Raw genomic sequence first — 19299 nt, forward strand, 5'->3', positions numbered from 1 at the left:
GAAATCATCTCACAGAGTTACAGCTTTCCCCTCAAGAAGCCTTTCGCTAAGACAGTTCCTGTGGAATTGGCAAAGTAATATTTGGAAGCCCATAGAGGGCTATGGTGAAAAAGGAAATATCCTCAGATGAAATCTGGAAAGAAGCTTTCTGAGAAACTGCTTAGTGTTCTGTTAATTCATCTCACAGAGTTACATCTGTATTTCGTGGATCTCTTTGCTAGCCTTATTTCTTTGGAATGTGAGAACAGATATTTCGCTTCCCTTTGGATACTATAGGGCCAAAGGAAATATCCACCGATAACAAAGAGAAAGAAGCTTTCTGAGAAACTTCTTTGTGTTTTGTGAAATCATCTCACAGAGTTACAGCTCTCCCCTCAAGAAGCCTTTCGCTAAGACAGTTCTTGTGGAATTGGCAAAGTGATATTTGGAAGCCCATAGAGGGCTATGGTGAAAAAGGAAATATCCTCAGATGAAACCTGGAAAGAAGCTTTCTGAGAAACTGCTTAGTGTTCTGTTAATTCAACTCACAGAGTTACATCTGTATTTCGTAGATCTCTTTGCTAGCCTTATTTCTGTGGAATCTGAGAACAGATATTTCGGATCCATTTGGAGAGTATAGGGCCAAAGGAAATATCCTCCGATAACAAAGAGAAAGAAGCTTTCTGAGAAACTTCTTTGAGTACTGTGAAATCATCTCACAGAGTTACAGCTTTCCCCTCAAGAAGCCTTTCGCTAAGACAGTTCTTGTGGAATTGGCAAAGTGATATTTGGAAGCCCATAGAGGGCTATGGCGAAAAAGCATATATCCTCAGATGAAATCTGGAAAGAAGCTTTGTGAGAAACTGCATAGTGTTCTGTTAATTCATCTCAAAGAGTTACATCTGTATTTCGTGGATCTCTTTCCTAGCCTTATTTCTGTGGAATCTGAGAACAGATATTTCGGATCCCTTTGGAGACTATAGGGCCAAAGGAAATATACTCCGATAACAAAGAGAAAGAAGCTTTCCGATAAACTTCTTTGTGTTCTGTGAAATCATCTCACAGAGTTACAGCTTTCCCCTCAAGAAGCCTTTCGCTAAGACAGTTCTTGTGGAATTGGCAAAGTGATATTTGGAAGCCCTTAGAGGGCTATGGTGAAAAAGGAAATATCCTCAGATGAAATCTGGGAAGAAGCTTTCTGAGAAACTGCTTAGTGTTCTGTTAATTCATCTCACAGAGTTACATCTGTATTTCGTGGATCTCTTTGCTAGCCTTATTTCTGTGGAATCTGAGAACAGATATTTCGGTTCCCTTTGGAGACTATAGGGCCAAAGGAAATATCCTCTGATAACAAAGAGAAAGAAGCTTTCTTAGAAACTTCTTTGTGTTCTGTGAAATCATCTCACAGAGTTACAGCTTTCCCCTCAAGAAGCCTTTCTTTAAGACAGTTCTTGTGGAATTGGCAAAGTGATATTTGGAAGCCCATAGAGGGCTATGGTGAAAAAGGAAATATCCTCAGATGAAATCTGGAAAGAAGATTTCTGAGAAACTGCTTAGTGTTCTGTTAATTCATCTCACAGAGTTACATCTGTATTTCGTGGATCTCTTTCCTAGCCTTATTTCTGTGGAATCTGAGGACAGATATTTCGGATCCCTTTGGAGACTATAGGGCCAAAGGAAATATCCTCCCATAACAAAGAGAAAGAAGCTTTCTGAGAAACTTCTTTGTTTTCTGTGAAATCATCTCACAGAGTTACAGCTTTCCCTTCAAGAAGCCTTTCGCTAAGACAGTTCCTGTGGAATTGGCAAAGTGATATTTGGAAGCCCATAGAGGGCTATGGTGAAAAAGGAAATATCCTCAGATGAAATCTGGAAAGAAGCTTTCTGAGAAACTGCTTAGTGTTCTGATAATTCATCTCACAGAGTTACATCTGTATTTCGTGGATCTCTTTGCTAGCCTTATTTCTGTGGAATCTGAGAACAGATATTTCGGTTCCCTTTGGAGACTATAGGGCCAAAGGAAATATCCTCCGATAACAAAGAGAAAGAAGCTTTCTGAGAAACTTCTTTGTGTTCTCTGAAATCATCTCACAGAGTTACAGCTTTCCCCTCAAGAAGCCTTTCGCTAAGACAGTTCTTGTGGAATTGGCAAAGTGATATTTGGAAGCGCTTAGAGGGCTATGGTGAAAAAGGAAATATCCTCAGATGAAATCTGGAAAGAAGCTTTCTGAGAAACTGCTTAGTGTTCTGTTAATTCATCTCATAGAGTTACATCTGTATTTCGTGGATCTCTTTGCTAGCTTTATTTCTGTGGAATCTGAGAACAGATATTTCGGCTCCCTTTGGAGGCTATAGGGCCAAAGGAAATATCCTCCGATAACAAAGAGAAAGAAGCTTTCTGAGAAACTTCTTTGTGTTCTGTGAAATCATCTCACAGAGTTACAGCTTTCCCCTCAAGAAGCCTTTCGCTACGACAGTTCCTGTGGAATTGGCAAAGTGATATTTGGAAGCCCATAGAGGGCTATGGTGAAAAAGGAAATATCCTCAGATGAAATCTGGAAAGAAGCTTTCTGAGAAACTGCTTAGTGTTCTGTTAATTCATCTCACAGAGTTACATCTGTATTTCGTGGATCTCTTTGCTAGCCTTATTTCTTTGGAATGTAAGAACAGATATTTCGCTTCCCTTTGGATACTATAGGGCCAAAGGAAATATCCACCGATAACAAAGAGAAAGAAGCTTTCTGAGAAACTTCTTTGTGTTCTGTGAAATCATCTCACAGAGTTACAGCTCTCCCCTCAAGAAGACTTCCGCTAAGACAGTTCTTGTGGAATTGGCACAGTGATATTTGGAAGCCCATAGAGGGCTATGGTGAAAAAGGATATATCCTCAAATGAAATCTGGAAAGAAGCTTTGTGAGAAACTGCTTAGTGTTCTGTTAATTCATCTCACAGAGTTACATCTGTATTTCGTGGATCTCTTTGCTAGCTTTATTTCTGTGGAATCTGAGAACAGATATTTCGGATCCCTTTGGAGGCTATAGGGCGAAAGGAAATATCCTCCGATAACAAAGAGAAAGAAGCTTTCTGAGAAACTTCTTTGTGTTCTGTGAAATCATCTCACAGAGTTACAGCTTTCCCCTCAAGACGCCTTTCGCTAAGACAGTTACTGTGGAATTGGCAAAGTGATATTTGGAAACCCATGGAGGGCTATGGTGAAAAAGGAAATATCCTCAGATGAAATCTGGAAAGAAGCTTTCTGAGAAACTGCTTAGTGTTCTGATAATTCATCTCACAGAGTTACATCTGTATTTCGTGGATCTCTTTCCTAGCCTTATTTCTGTTCAATCTGAGAACAGATATTTCGGATCCCTTTGGAGACTATAGGGCCAAAGGAAATATCCTCCGATAACAAAGAGAAAGAAGCTTTCTGAGAAACTTCTTTGTGTTCTGTGAAATCATCTCACAGAGTTACAGCTTTCCCCTCAAGAAGCCTTTCGCTAAGACAGTTCCTGTGGAATTGGCAAAGTAATATTTGGAAGCCCATAGAGGGCTATGGTGAAAAAGGAAATATCCTCAGATGAAATCTGGAAAGAAGCTTTCTGAGAAACTGCTTAGTGTTCTGTTAATTCATCTCACAGAGTTACATCTGTATTTCGTGGATCTCTTTGCTAGCCTTATTTCTTTGGAATGTGAGAACAGATATTTCGCTTCCCTTTGGATACTATAGGGCCAAAGGAAATATCCACCGATAACAAAGAGAAAGAAGCTTTCTGAGAAACTTCTTTGTGTTCTGTGAAATCATCTCACAGAGTTACAGCTCTCCCCTCAAGAAGCCTTTCGCTAAGACAGTTCTTGTGGAATTGGCAAAGTGATATTTGGAAGCCCATAGAGGGCTATGGTGAAAAAGGAAATATCCTCAGATGAAACCTGGAAAGAAGCTTTCTGAGAAACTGCTTAGTGTTCTGTTAATTCAACTCACAGAGTTACATCTGTATTTCGTAGATCTCTTTGCTAGCCTTATTTCTGTGGAATCTGAGAACAGATATTTCGGATCCATTTGGAGAGTATAGGGCCAAAGGAAATATCCTCCGATAACAAAGAGAAAGAAGCTTTCTGAGAAACTTCTTTGAGTACTGTGAAATCATCTCACAGAGTTACAGCTTTCCCCTCAAGAAGCCTTTCGCTAAGACAGTTCTTGTGGAATTGGCAAAGTGATATTTGGAAGCCCATAGAGGGCTATGGCGAAAAAGCATATATCCTCAGATGAAATCTGGAAAGAAGCTTTGTGAGAAACTGCATAGTGTTCTGTTAATTCATCTCACAGAGTTACATCTGTATTTCGTGGATCTCTTTCCTAGCCTTATTTCTGTGGAATCTGAGAACAGATATTTCGGATCCCTTTGGAGACTATAGGGCCAAAGGAAATATACTCCGATAACAAAGAGAAAGAAGCTTTCCGATAAACTTCTTTGTGTTCTGTGAAATCATCTCACAGAGTTACAGCTTTCCCCTCAAGAAGCCTTTCGCTAAGACAGTTCCTCTGGAATTGGCAAAGTGATATTTGGAAGCCCATAGAGGGCTATGGTGAAAAAGGAAATATCCTCAGATGAAATCTTGAAAGAAGCTTTCTGAGAAACTGCTTAGTGTTCTGTTAATTCATCTCACAGAGTTACATCTGTATTTCGTGGATCTCTTTGCTAGCCTTATTTCTGTGGAATCTGAGAACAGATATTTCGGTTCCCTTTGGAGAATATAGGGCCAAAGGAAATATCCTCCGATAACAAAGAGAAAGAAGCTTTCTGAGAAACTTCTTTGTGTTCTCTGAAATCATCTCACAGAATTACAGCTTTCCCCTCAAGAAGCCTTTCGCTAAGACAGTTCTTGTGGAATTGGCAAAGTGATATTTGGAAGCCCTTAGAGGGCTATGGTGAAAAAGGAAATATCCTCAGATGAAATCTGGAAAGAAGCTTTCTGAGAAACTGCTTAGTGTTCTGTTAATTCATCTCATAGAGTTACATCTGTATTTCTTGGATCTCTTTGCTAGCCTTATTGGTGTGGAATCTGAGAACAGATATTTCGGATTCCTTTGGAGACTATAGGGCCAAAGGAAATATCCTCCGATAACAAAGAGAAAGAAGCTTTCTGAGAAACTTCTTTGTGTTCTGTGAAATCATCTCGCAGAGTTACAGCTTTCCCCTCAAGAAGCCTTTCGCTACGACAGTTCCTGTGGAATTGGCAAAGTGATGTTTGGAAGCCCATAGACGGCTATGGTGAAAAAGGAAATATCCTCAGATGAAATCTGGAAAGAAGCTTTCTGAGAAACTGCTTAGTGTTCTGTTAATTCATCTCATAGAGTTACATCTGTATTTCGTGGATCTCTTTGCTAGCCTTATTTCTGTGGAATCTGAGAACAGATATTTCGGATCCCTTTGGAGACTATAGGGCCAAAGGAAATATCCTCCGATAACAAAGAGAAAGAAGCTTTCTGAGAAACTTCTTTGTGTTCTGTGAAATCATCTCACAGAGTTACAGCTTTCCCCTCAAGAAGCCTTTCGCTAAGACAGTTCCTGTGGAATTGGCAAAGTGATATTTGGAAGCCCATAGAGGGCTATGGTGAAAAAGGAAATATCCTCAGATGAAATCTGGAAAGAAGCTTTCTGGGAAACTGCTTAGTGTTCTGTTAATTCATCTCACAGAGTTACATCTGTATTTCGTGGATCTCTTTGCTAGCCTTATTTCTTTGGAATGTGAGAACAGATATTTCGCTTCCCTTTGGATACTATAGGGCCAAAGGAAATATCCACCGATAACAAAGAGAAAGAAGCTTTCTGAGAAACTTCTTTGTGTTCTGTGAAATCATCTCACAGAGTTACAGCTTTCCCCTCAAGAATCCTTTCGCTAAGACAGTCCTTGTGGAATTGGCAAAGTGATATTTGGAAACCCATAGAGGGCTATGGTGAAAAAGGAAATATCCTCAGATGAAATCTGGAAAGAAGCTTTCTGAGAAACTGCTTAGTGTTCTGTTAATTCATCTCACAGAGTTACATCTGTATTTCTTGGATCTCTTTGCTAGCCTTATTTCTGTGGAATCTGAGAACAGATATTTCGGATGCATTTGGAGAATATAGGGTCAAAGGAAATATCCTCCGATAACAAAGAGAAAGAAGCTTTCTGAGAAACTTCTTTGTGTTCTGTGAAATCATCTCCCAGAGTTACAGCTTTCCCCTCAAGAAGCCTTTCGCTAAAACAGTTCCTCTGGAATTGGCAAAGTGATATTTGGAAGCCCATAGAGGGCTATGGTGAAAAAGGAAATATCCTCAAATGAAATCTGGAAAGAAGCTTTGTGAGAAACTGCTTAGTGTTCTGTTAATTCATCTCACAGAGTTACATCTGTATTTCGTGGATCTCTTTGCTAGCTTTATTTCTTTGGAATCTGAGAACAGATATTTCGGTTCCCTTTGGAGAATATAGGGCCAAAGGAAATATCCTCCGATAACAAAGAGAAAGAAGCTTTCTGAGAAACTTCTTTGTGTTCTGTTAATTCATCTCACAGAGTTACATCTGTATTTCGTGGATCTCTTTCCTAGCCTTATTTCTTTGGAATCTGAGAACAGATATTTCGGATCCCTTTGGAGACTATAGGGCCAAAGGAAATATCCTCCGATAACAAAGAGAAAGAAGCTTTCTGAGAAACTTCTTTGTGTTCTGTGAAATCATCTCCCAGAGTTACAGCTTTCCCCTCAAGAAGCCTTTCGCTAAGACAGTTCCTGTGGAATTGGCAAAGTGATATTTGGAAGCCCACAGAGGGCTATGGGGAAAAAGCAAATATCCTCAGATGAAATCTGGAAAGAAGCTTTGTGAGAAACTGCTTAGTGTTCTGTTAATTCATCTCACAGAGTTATATCTGTATTTCGGGGATCTCTTTGCTAGCCTTATTTCTGTGGAATCTGAGAACAGATATCTCGGATCCCTTTGGAGACTATAGGGCCAAAGGAAATATCCTCTGATAACAAAGAGAAAGAAGCTTTCTTAGAAACTTCTTTGTGTTCTGTGAAATCATCTCACAGAGTTACAGCTTTCCCCTCAAGAAGCCTTTCGCTAAGACAGTTCTTGTGGAATTGGCAAAGTGATATTTGGAAGCCCATAGAGGGCTATGGTGAAAAAGGAAATATCCTCAAATGAAATCTGGAAAGAAGCTATCTGAGAAACTGCTTAGTGTTCTGTTAATTCATCTTACAGAGTTACATCTGTATTTCGTGGATCTCTTTGCTAGCCTTATTTCTGTGGAATCTGAGAACAGATATTTCAGATCCCTTTGGAGACTATAGGGCCAAAGGAAATATCCTCCGATAACAAAGAGAAAGAAGCTTTCTGAGAAACTTCTTTGTGTTCTGTGAAATCATCTCATGGAGTTACAGCTTTCTACTCAAGAAGCCTTTCGCTAATACAGTTCTTGTGGAATTGGCAGAGTGATATTTGGAAGCCCATAGAGGGCTATGGTGAAAAAGGAAATATCCTCAGATGAAATCTGGAAAGAACCTTTCTGAGAAACTGCTTAGTGTTCTGTTAATTCATCTCTCGGAGTTACATCAGTATTTCGTGGATCTCTTTGCTAGCCTTATTTCTGTGGAATGAGAGAACAGATATTTCGCTTCCCTTTGGATACTATAGGGCCACAGGAAATATACTCCGATAACAAAGAGAAAGAAGCTTTCTGAGAAACTTCTTTGTGTTCTGTGAAATCATCTCACAGAGTTACAGCTCTCCCCTCAAGAAGCCTCTCGCTAAGACAGTTCTTGTGGAATTGGCAAAGTGATATTTGGAAGCCCATAGAGGGCTATGGTGAAAAAGGAAATATCCTCAGATGAAATCTGGAAACAAGCTTTCTGAGAAACTGCTTAGTGTTCTGTTAATTCATCTCACAGAGTTACATCTGTATTTCGTCGGTCTCTTTGCTAGCCTTATTTCTGTGGAATCTGAGAACAGATATTTCGGATGCAATTGGAGAATATAGGGCCAAAGGAAATATCCTCTGATAACAAAGAGAAAGAAGCTTTCTGAGAAACTTCTTTGTGTTCTGTGAAATCATCTCCCAGAGTTACAGCTTTCGCCTCAAGAAGTCTTTCGCTAAGTCAGTTCCTGTGGAATTGGCAAAGTGATATTTGGAAGCCCACAGAGGGCTATGGGGAAAAAGCAAATATCCTCAGATGTAATCTGGAAAGAAGCTTTGTGAGAAACTGCTTAGTGTTCTGTTAATTCATCTCACAGAGTTACATCTGTATTTCGAGGATCTCTTTGCTAGCTTTATTTTTGTGGAATCTGAGAACAGATATTTCGGATACCTTTGGAGACAATAGGGCAAAGGAAATATCCTCCGATAAAAAAGAGAAAGAAGCTTTCTGAGAAACTTCTTTGTGGTCTCTGAAATCATCTCACAGAGTTACAGCTTTCCCCTCAAGAAGCCTTTCGCTAAGACATTTACTGTGGAATTGGCAAAGTGATATTTGGAAACCCATAGAGGGCTATGCTGAAAAAGGAAATATCCTCAGATGAAATCTGGAAAGAAGATTTCTGAGAGACTGCTTAGTGTTCTGTTAATTCATCTCACAGAGTTACATCTGTATTTCGTGGATCTCTTTGCTATCCTTATTTCTGTGGAATCTGAGAACAGATATTTCGGATTCCTTTGGAGACTATAGGGCCAAAGGAAATATCCTCCGATAACAAGGAGAAAGAAGCTTTCTGAGAAACTTCTTTGTGTTCTGTGAAATCATCTCGCAGAGTTACAGCTTTCCCCTCAAGAAGCCTTTCGCTAAGACAGTTCCTGTGGAATTGGCAAAGTGATATTTGGAAGCCCATAGAGGGCTATGGTGAAAGAGGAAATATCCTCAGATGAAATCTGGAAAGAAGCTTTCTGAGAAACTGCTTAGTGTTCTGTTAATTCATCTCACAGAGTTACATCTGTATTTCGTGGATCTCTTTGCTAGCCATATTTCTGTGGAATCTGAGAACAGATATTTCGGTTCCCTTTGGAGAATATAGGGTCAAAGGAAATATCCTCCGATAACAAAGAGAAAGAAGTTTTCTGAGAAACTTCTTTGTGTTCTCTGAAATCATCTCACAGAGTTACAGCTTTGCCCTCAAGAAGCCTTTCGCTAAGACAGTTCCTGTGGAATTGGCAACGTGATATTTGGAAGCCCATAGAGGGCTATGGTGAAAAAGGAAATATCCTCAGATGAAATCTGGAAAGAAGCTTTCTGAGAAACTGCTTAGTGTTCTGTTAATTCATCTCACAGAGTTACATCTGTATTTCGTGTATCTCTTTGCTGGCCTTATTTCTGTGGAATCTGAGAACAGATATTTCGGTTCGCTTTGGAGACTATAGGGCCAAAGTAAATATCCTCCGATAACAAAGAGAAAGAAGCTTTCGGAGAAACTTCTTTGTGTTCTGTGAAATCATCTCACAGAGTTACAGCTTTAGCCTCAAGTAGCCTTTCGCTAAGACAGTTCTTGTGGAATTGGCAAAGTGATATTTGGAAGCCCTTAGAGGATTATGGTGAAAAAGGATATATCCTCAAATGAAATCTGGAAAGAAGCTTTGTGAGAAACTGCTTAGTGTTCTGTTAATTCACCTCACAGAGTTACATCTGTATTTCGTGGATCTCTTTGCTAGCTTTATTTCTGTGGAATCTGAAAACAGATATTTCGGAACCCTTTGGAGACTATAGGGCCAAAGGAAATATCCTCCGATAACAAAGAGAAAGAAGCTTTCTGAGAAACTTCTTTGTGTTCTCTGAAATCATCTCACAGAGTTACAGCTTTCCCCTCAAGAAGCCTTTCGCTAAGACAGTTCTTGTGGAATTGGCAAAGTGATATTTGGAAGCGCTTAGAGGGCTATGGTGAAAAAGGAAATATCCTGAGATGAAATCTGGAAAGAAGCTTTCTGAGAAACTGCTTAGTGTTCTCTTAATTCATCTCATAGAGTTACATCTGTATTTCTTGGATCTCTTTGCTAGCCTTATTTGTGTGGAATCTGAGAACAGATATTTCGGATTCCTTTGGAGACTATAGGGCCAAAGGAAATATCCTCCGATAACAAAGAGAAAGAAGCTTTCTGAGAAACTTCTTTGTGTTCTGTGAAATCATCTCGCAGAGTTACAGCTTTCCCCTCAAGAAGACTTTCGCTACGACAGTTCCTGTGGAATTGGCAAAGTGATATTTGGAAGCCCATAGACGGCTATGGTGAAAAAGGAAATATCCTCAGATGAAATCTGGAAAGAAGCTTTCTGAGAAACTGCTTAGTGTTCTGTTAATTCATCTCACAGAGTTACATCTGTATTTCGTGGATCTCTTTGCTAGCCTTATTTCTTTGGAATGTGAGAACAGATATTTCGCTTCCCTTTGGATACTACAGGGCCAAAGGAAATATCCACCGATAACAAAGAGAAAGAAGCTTTCTGAGAAACTTCTTTGTGTTCTGTGAAATCATCTCACAGAGTTACAGCTCTATTCTCAAGAAGCCTTTCGCTAAGACAGTTCTTGTGGAATTGGCAAAGTGATATTTGGAAGCCCATAGAGGGCTATGGTGAAAAAGGAAATATCCTCAGATGAAATCTGGAAAGAAGCTTTGTGAGAAACTGCTTAGTGTTCTGTTAATTCATCTCACAGAGTTACATCTGTATTTCGTGGATCTCTTTGCTGGCCTTATTTCTGTGGATTCTGAGAACAGATATTTCGGTTCGCTTTGGAGACTATAGGGCCAAAGTAAATATCCTCCGATAACAAAGAGAAAGAAGCTTTCGGAGAAACTTCTTTGTGTTCTGTGAAATCATCTCACAGAGTTACAGCTTTCCCCTCAAGTAGCCTTTCGCTAAGACAGTTCTTGTGGAATTGACAAAGTGATATTTGCAAGCCCTTAGAGGGCTATGGTGAAAAAGGATATATCCTCAAATGAAATCTGGAAAGAAGCTTTGTGAGAAACTGCTTAGTGTTCTGTTAATTCATCTCACAGAGTAACATCTGTATTTCGTGGATCTCTTTGCTAGCTTTATTTCTGTGGAATCTGAGAACAGATATTTCGGATCCCTTTGGAGGCTATAGGGCCAAAGGAAATATCCTCCGATAACAAAGAGAAAGAAGCTTTCTGAGAAACTTCTTTGTGTTCTGTGAAATCATCTCACAGAGTTACAGCTTTCCCCTCAAGAAGCCTTTCGCTAAGACAGTTCCTGTGGAATTGGCAAAGTGATATTTGGAAGCCCATAGAGGGCTATGGTGAAAAAGGAAATATCCTCAGATGAAATCTGGAAAGAAGCTTTCTGAGAAACTGCTTAGTGTTCTGTTAATTCATCTCACAGAGTTACATCTGTATTTCGTGGATCTCTTTGCTAGCCTTATTTCTTTGGAATGTGAGAACAGATATTTCGCTTCCCTTTGGATACTATAGGGCCAAAGGAAATATCCACCGATAACAAAGAGAAAGAAGCTTTCTGAGAAACTTCTTTGTGTTCTGTGAAATCATCTCACAGAGTTACAGCTCTCCCCTCAAGAAGCCTTTCGCTAAGACAGTTCCTGTGGAATTGGCAAAGTGATATTTGGAAGCCCACAGAGGGCTATGGGGAAAAAGGAAATATCCTCAGATGAAACCTGGAAAGAAGCTTTCTGAGAAACTGCTTAGTGTTCTGTTAATTCAACTCACAGAGTTACATCTGTATTTCGTGGATCTCTTTGCTAGCCTTATTTCTGTGGAATCTGAGAACAGATATTTCGGATCCATTTGGAGAGTATAGGGCCAAAGGAAATATCCTCCGATAAAAAAGAGAAAGAAGCTTTCTGAGAAACTTCTTTGTGTTCTGTGAAATCATCTCACAGAGTTACAGCTTTCCCCTCAAGAAGCCTTTCGCTAAGACAGTCCTTGTGGAATTGGCAAAGTGATATTTGGAAGCCCATAGACGGCTGTGGTGAAAAAGGAAATATCCTCAGATGAAATCTGGAAAGAAGCTTTGTGAGAAACTGCTCAGTGTTCTGTTAATTCATCTCACAGAGTTACATCTGTATTTCGTGGATCTCTTTGCTAGCTTTATTTCTGTGGAATCTGAGAACAGATATTTCGGATGCATTTGGAGAATATAGGGCCAAAGGAAATATCTTCCGATAACAAAGAGAAAGAAGCTTTCTGAGAAACTTCTTTGTGTTCTGTGAAATCATCTCCCAGAGTTACAGCTTTCCCCTCAAGAAGCCTTTCGCTAAGACAGTTCCTGTGGAATTGGCAAAGTGATATTTGGAAGCCCATAGAGGGCTATGGTGAAAAAGGAAATATCCTCAAATGAAATCTGGAAAGAAGCTTTGTGAGAAACTGCTTAGTGTTCTGTTAATTCATCTCACAGAGTTACATCTGTATTTCGTGGATCTCTTTGCTAGCTTTATTTCTGTGGAATCTGAGAACAGATATTTGGGATCCCTTTGAAGACTATAGGGCCAAAGGAAATATCCTCCGATAACAAAGAGTAAGAAGCTTTCTGAGAAACTTCTTTGTGTTCTGTGAAATCATCTCACAGAGTTACAGCTTTCCCCTCAAGAAGCCTTTCGCTAAGACATTTACTGTGGAATTGGCAAAGTTATATTTGGAAACCCATAGAGGGCTATGGTGAATAAGGAAATATCCTCAGATAAAATCTGGAAAGAAGCTTTGTGAGAAACTGCTTAGTGTTCTGTTAATTCATCTCACAGAGTTACATCTGTATTTCGTGGATCTCTTTGCTAGCTTTATTTCTGTGGAATCTGAGAACAGATATTTCGGATCCCTTTGGAGACTATAGGGCCAAAGGAAATATCCTCCGATAACAAAGAGAAAGAAGCTTTCTGAGAAACTTCTTTGTGTTCTGTGAAATCATCTCACAGAGTTACAGCTTTCCCCTCAAGAAGCCTTTCGCTAAGACATTTACTGTGGAATTGGCAAAGTGATATTGGAAACCCATAGAGGGCTATTGTGAAAAAGGAAATATCCTCAGATGAAATCTGGAAAGAAGATTTCTGAGAGACTGCTTAGTGTTCTGTTAATTCATCCTACAGAGTTACATCTGTATTTCTTGGATCTCTTTGCTATCCTTATTTCTGTGGAATCTGAGAACAGATATTTCGGATTCCTTTAGAGACTATAGGGCCAAAGGAAATATCCTCCGATAACAAAGAGAAAGAAGCTTTCTGAGAAACTTCTTTGTGTTCTGTGAAATCATCTCGCAGAGTTACAGCTTTCCTCTCAAGAAGCCTTTCGCTAAGACAGTTCCTGTGGAATTGGCAAAGTGATATTTGGAAGCCCATAGAGGGCTATGGTGAAAAAGGAAATATCCTCAGATGAAATCTGGAAAGAAGATTTCTGAGAAACTGCTTAGTGTTCTGTTAATTCATCTCACAGAGTTACATCTGTATTTCGTGGATCTGTTTGCTAGCCTTATTTCTGTGGAATCTGAGAACAGATATTTCAGATCCCTTTGGAGACTATAGGGCCAAAGGAAATATCCTCCGATAACAAAGAGAAAGAAGCTTTCTGAGAAACTTCTTTGTGTTCTGTGAAATCAACTCAGGGAGTTACAGCTTTCTCCTCAAGAAGCCTTTCGCTAATACAGTTCTTGTGGAATTGGCAGAGTGATATTTGGAAGCCCATAGAGGGCTATGGTGAAAAAGGAAATATCCTCTGATGAAATCTGGAAAGAAGCTTTCCGAGAAACTGCTTAGTGTTCTGTTAATTCATCTCTCGGAGTTACATCAGTATTTCGTGGATCTCTTTGCTAGCCTTATTTCTGTGGAATGAGAGAACAGATATTTCGCTTCCCTTTGGATACTATAGGGCCAAAGGAAATATACTCCGATAACAAAGAAAAAGAAGCTTTCTGAGAAACTTCTTTGTGTTCTGTGAAATCATCTCACAGAGTTACAGCTCTCCCCTCAAGCAGACTTTCGCTAAGACAGCACTTGTGGAATTGGCAAAGTGATATTTGGAAGCCCTTAGAGGGCTATGGTGAAAAAGGAAATATCCTCAGATGAAATCTGGAAAGAAGCTCTGTGAGAAACTGCTTAGTGTTCTGTTAATTCATCTCACAGAGTTACATCTGTATTTCGTGGATCTCTTTGCTAGCCTTATTTCTGTGGAATCTGAGAACAGATATTTCGGTTCCCTTTGGAGACTATAGGGCCAAAGGAAATATCCTCCGATAACAAAGAGAAAGAAGCTTTCTGAGAAACTTCTTTGTGTTCTGTGAAATCATCTCACAGAGTTAAAGATTTCCCCTCAAGAAGCCTTTCTCTAAGACAGTTCCTCTGGAATTGGCAAAGTGATATTTGGAAGCCCATAGAGGGCTATGGTGAAAAAGGAGATATCCTCAGATGAAATCTGGAAAGAAGCTTTCTGAGAAACTGCTTAGTGTTCTGTTAATTCATCTCACAGAGTTACATCTGTATTTCGTGGATCTCTTTGCTAGCCTTATTTCTTTGGAATGTGAGAACAGATATTTCGCTTCCCTTTGGATACTATAGGGCCAAAGGAAATATACTCCGATAACAAAGAGAAAGAAGCTTTCTGAGAAACTTCTTCGTATTCTGTGAAATTATCTCGCAGAGTTACAGCTTTCCCCTCAAATAGCCTTTCGCTAAGACAGTTCCTGGGGAATTGGCAAGGTGATATTTGGAAGCCCATAGAGGGCTATGGTGAAAAAGGAAATATCATCAGATGAAATCTGGAAAGAAGCTTTCTGAGAAACTGCTTAGTGTTCTGTTAATTCATCTCACAGAGTTACATCTGTATTTCGTGGATCTCTTTGCCAGCCTTATTTCTTTGGAATGTGAGAACAGATATTTCGCTTCCCTTTGGATACTATAGGGCCAAAGGAAATATCCACCGATAACAAAGAGAAAGAAGCTTTCTGAGAAACTTCTTTGTGTTCTGTGAAATCATCTCACAGAGTTACAGCTCTCCCCTCAAGAAGCCTTTCGCTAAGACAGTTCTTGTGGAATTGGCATAGTGATATTTGGAAGCCAATAGAGGGCTATGGTGAAAAAGGAAATATCCTCAGATGAAATCTGGAAAGAAGCTTTCTGAGAAACTGCTTAGTTTTCTGTTAATTCATCTCACAGAGTTACATCTGTATTTCGGGGATCTCTTTGCTAGCCTTATTCCTGTGGAATCTGAGAACAGATATTTCGGATCCATTTGGATACTGTAGGGCCAAAGGAAATATCCTCCTATAACAAAGAGAAAGAAGCTTTCTGAGAAACTTCTTTGTGTTCTGTTAAATCATCTCACAGAGTTACAGCTTTCCCCTAAAGAAGCCTTTCGCTAAGACAGTTCCTGTGGAATTGGCAAAGTGACATTTGGAAGCCCATAGAGGGCTATGGGGAAAAAGCAAATATCCTCAGAGGAAATCTGGAAAGAAGCTTTGTGAGAAACTGCTTAGTGTTCTGTTAATTCATCTCACAGAGTTACATCTGTATTTCGTGGATCTCTTTCCTAGCCTTATTTCTGTGGAGTCTGAGAACAGATATTTCGGATCCCTTTGGAGACTATAGGGCCAAAGGAAATATCCTCCGATAACAAAGAGAAAGAAGCTTTCTGATAAACTTGTTTGTGTTCTGTGAAATCATCTCACAGAGTTACAGCTTTCCCCTCAAGAAGCCTTTCGCTAAGACAGTTCCTCTGGAATTGGGAAAGTGATATTTGGAAGCCCTTAGAGGGCTATGGTGAAAAAGGAAATATCCTCAGATGAAATCTGGAAAGAAGCTTTCTGAGAAACTGCTTAGTGTTCTGTTAATTCATCTCACAGAGTTACATCTGTATTTCGTGGATCTCTTTGCTAGCTTTATTTCTGTGGAAACTGAGAACAGATATTTCGGATCCCTTTGTTGACTATAGGGCCAAAGGAAATATCCTCCGATAACAAAGAGAAAGAAGCTTTCTGAGAAACTTCTTTGTGTTCTGTGAAATCATCTCACAGAGTTACAGCTTTCCCCTCAAGAAGCCTTTCGCTAAGACATTTACTGTGGAATTGGCAAAGTGATATTTGGAAACCCATAGAGGGCTATGGTGAAAAAGGAAATATCCTCAGATGAAATCTGGAAAGAAGCTTTGTGAGAAACTGCTTAGTGTTCTGTTAATTCATCTCACAGAGTTACCTCTGTATTTCGTGGATCTCTTTCCTAGCCTTATTTCTGAGGAATCTGAGAACAGATATTTCGGATCCCTTTGGAGACTATAGGGCCAAGGGAAATATCCTCCGATAACAAAGAGAAAGAAGCTTTCTGATAAACTTCTTTGTGTTCTGTGAAATCATCTCACAGAGTTACAGCTTTCCCCTCAAGAAGCCTTTCGTTATGACAGTTCCTCTGGAATTGGCAAAGTGATATTTGGAAGCCCATAGAGGGCTATGGTGAAAAAGGAAATATCCTCAGATGAAATCAGGAAAGAAGCTTTCTGAGAAACTGCTTAGTGTTCTGTTAATTCATCTCATAGAGTTACATCTGTATTTCGTGGATCTCTTTGCTAGCCTTATTTCTGTGGAATCTGAGAACAGATATTTCGGATTCCTTTGGAGACTATAGGGCCAAAGGAAATATCCTCCGATAACAAAGAGAAAGAAGCTTTCTGAGAAACTTCTTTGTGTTCTGTGAAATCATCTCGCAGAGTAACAGCTTTCCCCTCAAGAAGCCTTTCGCTAAGACAGTTCCTGTGGAATTGGCAAAGTGATATTTGGAAACCCATAGAGGGCTACGGTGAAAAAGGAAATATCCTCAGATGAAATCTGGTAAGAAGTTTTCTGAGAAACTGCTTAGTGTTCTGTTAATTCATCTCTCGGAGTTACATCTGTATTTCATGGATCTCTTTGCTAGCCTTATTTCTGTGGAATGTGAGAACAGATACTTCTCTTCCCTTTGGATACTATAGGGCCATAGGAAATATCCACCGATAACAAAGAGAAAGAAGCTTTCTGAGAAACTTCTTTGTGTTCTGTGAAATCATCTCACATAGTTACAGCTCTCCCCTCAAGAAGCCTTTAGCTAAGACAGTTCTTCTGGAATTGACAAAGTGATATTTGGAAGCCCATAGAGGGCTATGGTGAAAAAGGAAATATCCTCAGATGAAAACTGGAAAGAAGCTTTCTGAGAAACTGCTTAGTGTTCTGTTAATTCATCTCACAGAGTTACATCTGTATTTCGTGGATCTCTTTGCTAGCCTTATTTCTGTGGAATCTGAGAACAGATATTTCGGAAGGATTTGGAGAATATAGGGCCAAAGGAAATATCCTCCGATAGCAAAGAGAAAGAAGCTTTCTGAGAAACTTCTTTCTGTTCTGTGAAATCATCTCTCATTGTTACAGCTTTCCCCTCAGAAGCCTTTCGCTAAGACAGTTCCTGTGGAATTGGCAAAGTGATATTTGGAAGCCCACAGAGGGCTATGGGGAAAAAGCAAATATCCTCAGATGAAATCTGGAAAGAAGCTTTGTGAGAAACTGCTTAGTGTTCTGTTAATTCATCTCACAGAGATACATCTGTATTTCGTTGATCTCTTTGCTAGCCTTATTTGTGTGGAATCTGAGAACAGATATCTCGGATCCCTTAGGAGACTATAGGGCCAAAGGAAATATCCTCTGATAACAAAGAGAAAGAAGCTTTCTGAGAAACTTCTTTGTGTTCTGTGAAATCATCTCACAGAGTTACAGCTTTCCCCTCAAGAAGCCTTTCGCTAAGACAGTTCTTGTGGAATTGGCAAAGTGATATTTGGAAGCCCCTAGAGGGCTATGGTGAAAAAGAAATATCCTCAGATGAAATCTGGAAAGAAGCTTTGTGAGAAATTGCTTAGTGTTCTGTTAATTCATCTCACAGAGTTACATCTGTATTTCGTGGATCTCTTTGCTAGCTTTATTTCTGTGGAATCTGAGAACAGAAATTTCGGATCCCTTTGGAGACTATAGGGACAAAGGAAATATCCTCCGATAACAAAGAGAAAGAAGCTTTCTGAGAAACTTCTTTGTGTTCTGTGAAATCATCTCACAGAGTTACAGCTATCCCCTCAAGAAGCCTTTCGCTAAGACATTTACTGTGGAATTGGCAAAGTGATATTTGGAAACCCATAGAGGGCTATGGTGAAAAAGGAAATATCCTCAGATGAAATCTGGAAAGAAGCTTTCTGAGAAACTGCTTAGTGTTCTGTTAATTCATCTCACAGAGTTACCTCTGTATTTCGTGGATCTCTTTCCTAGCCTTATTTCTGTGGAATCTGAGAACAGATATTTCGGATCCCTTTGGAGACTATAGGGCCAAAGGAAATATCCTCCGATAACAAAGAGAAAGAAGCTTTCTGAGAAACTTCTTTGTGTTCTGTGAAATCATCTCACAGAGTTACAGCTTTAACCTCTAGAAGCCTTTCGCTAAGACAGTTCTTGTGGAATTGGCAAAGTGATATTTGGGAACCCTTAGAGGGCTATGGTGAAAAAGGAAATATCCTCAAATGAAATCTGGAAAGAAGCTTTCTGAGAAACTGCTTAGTGTTCTGTTAATACATCTTACAGAGTTACATCTGTATTTCGTGGATCTCTTTGCTAGCTTTATTTCTATGGAATCTGAGAACAGATATTTCAGATCCCTTTGGAGACTATAGGGCCAAACGAAATATCCTTCGATAACAAAGAGAAAGAAGCTTTCTGAGAAACTTCTTTGTGTTCTGTGAAATCATCTCTCAGAGTTACAGCTTTCCCCTCAAGAAGCCTTTCGCTAAGACCGTTCCTGTGGAATTGGCAAAGTGATATTTGGAAGCCGATAGAGGGCTATGGTGAAAAAGGAAATATCCTCAAATGAAATCTGGAAAGAAGCTTTGTGAGAAACTGCTTAGTGTTCTGTTAATTCATCTCACAGAGTTACATCTGTATTTCGTGGATCTCTTTGCTAGCTTTATTTCTGTGGAATCTGAGAACAGATATTTCGGATCCCTTTGGAGACTATAGGGCGAAAGGAAATATCCTCCGATAACAAAGAGAAAGAAGCTTTCTGAGAAACTTCTTTGTGTTCTGTGAAATCATCTCACAGAGTTACAGCTTTCCCCTCAAGAAGCCTTTCGCTATGACATTTAGTGTGGAATTGGCAAAGTGAAATTTGGAAACCCATAGAGGGCTATTGTGAAAAAGGAAATATCCTCAGATGAAATCTGGAAAGAAGCTTTCTGAGAAACTGCTTAGTGTTCTGTTAATTCATCTCACAGAGTTACATCTGTATTTCGTGGATATGTTTGCTAGCCTTATTTCTTTGGAATGTGAGAACAGATATTTCTCTTCCCTTTGT

Source organism: Macaca mulatta, chromosome 4 (genome assembly GCF_049350105.2).
Source record: "Macaca mulatta isolate MMU2019108-1 chromosome 4, T2T-MMU8v2.0, whole genome shotgun sequence".
Classification (NCBI taxonomy): Eukaryota; Metazoa; Chordata; class Mammalia; order Primates; family Cercopithecidae; genus Macaca; species Macaca mulatta.